This window comes from Otolemur garnettii, unplaced genomic scaffold (assembly GCF_000181295.1).
Source record: "Otolemur garnettii isolate 467f Iridium unplaced genomic scaffold, OtoGar3 scaffold00077, whole genome shotgun sequence".
Classification (NCBI taxonomy): Eukaryota; Metazoa; Chordata; class Mammalia; order Primates; family Galagidae; genus Otolemur; species Otolemur garnettii.
This window is the reverse complement of record NW_003852472.1, coordinates 9,454,014-9,455,623: the sequence shown is the minus strand read 5'-3', so window position 1 is coordinate 9,455,623 and position 1,610 is coordinate 9,454,014. Positions and strand designations below refer to the sequence as shown.

Below are 1,610 nucleotides of genomic sequence, written 5' to 3'. Positions count from 1 at the left end.
CCTTCCTTCCTTCCTTCCTTCCTTCCTTCCTTCCTTCTTTTCTTTCTTTCTTTCTTGTTTCATAAAAAGGAGTTTCATTACAAAAAGAAAGAAAAACCCAAAATGACAATAACATTAAGGAAATTTTTTTTTAAAGGACTATTTCCTAAGGCCCTCTAATCTGCCACTTCACAATATTTTAGCAAGGAGAAAGGGTTATGTACAAATGAATCAATAAATCCCACCAGCATAGCACAATGCCATTTCTATACTTGTCTTGATTCAGACTTATTTCATATGGTCACAATCAGGGCAAAGCAGAAATTATTTTCATCTTTCTTTTTTCATCTAGCTCATATAAACGTATTCCATTTTTTCCCACAGTTTTTTTTTTTTTTTTTTTTTTTTGGACATAGACTTTCACTATGTCACTCTAGGTAGAGTGCTGTGGCATCACAGGTCACAGCAACCTCCAACTCTTGGGCTTAAGCGATTATCTTGCCTCAGCCTCCCAAGTAGCTGGGACTATAGGCGCCTACCACAACACCTGGCTATTTTTTTGTTGTAGTTGCTGTTGTTTGGCAGGCCCAGGCTGGGTTCAAACCTGCCAGCTCTGGTGTATGTGGCTGGTGCCTTAGCCACTGAGCTATAGGCACCAAGCCTCTTCACAGTGTTTATTGTTTTTTGTTTGAAATGGCTGTGTAATTTTCCACCCAGGTGTTAAGATGTGATGTTTCCAGTATTGTATGTGACATACGTGTGTTATTTGGTATGTGTGTGTGCTCTGAAGTTCTAGACTCACATGAGCATGTAGTTACAGTCTTAATCATTCATTACAGCTATTATCTATTAGTGCTTACCTGTAGGCCGCTCACTCTTGTAAAAGCTTGACCTCATTTACTTTTTAGAATAGTCTGATTTTCAGTTATCTAGTGTTGCCTAATAACCCTTCCCCAAATTTAGTGGCTTAAACAACAACTCTTTCATTATTTTTTATGTTCCTGGGACTTAGCTAGATGATTCTTCTGCTGTTCTTGAATAGGATCTCTCATGTGGCTGTGGTCAAATGTATGAGGCTAGAACATGAGAACTTCATTCACAGGTCTGGTGCCTAAGCAGGATTGGCTGGAAGGCTGGGCTCAGCTGGAATAGCTGAGCCTGTCTCTTCCTGAAGCCACACTATTGAGTGCCTCCAATAGGGTAGCTAGACTTTTTGTGCTCAGGGCTAAAAGCAAAAGATACCAAACTGTCTTAGGCCCATAAGTGGTGTGGTATCATTTCCATTGCATGCTGCTGATGAAAGTAAGTCAGTGTGAGAGAGAAGCTAGGTATGGTTCATTGGGGGCTATCTTTAGAGACCAGCTCCAGCACAATTATTATCTTCATCTTGCATGAGAGAAGCAGAGGCTCAGGAAGGTTAAGTAACTTGCCCAAAGCTGACTCCAAAGCTATTGCCTCCTGGGAATGAAGGTCAGTAGTGGATAGAATTTTAGAAATAGGCTCGGCGCCTGTGGCTCAAGTGGCTAAGGCGCCAGCCACATACACCTAAGGTGGCAAGTTCGAATCCAGCCCCGGCCCGCCAAACAACAATGACGGCTGCAACCAAAAAATAGCCGGGCATTGTGGTGGGC

General features: G+C 42.0%; 1 protein-coding gene across 1 annotated transcript in view; it reads left to right on the top strand.

Annotated features, from left to right (window-relative positions):
• Positions 1-1,610, top strand: part of ITGAD (integrin subunit alpha D) — a 20,571-nt gene that overhangs the window by 2,337 nt on the left and 16,624 nt on the right. The gene's annotated exons all lie outside the window — the stretch shown is intronic.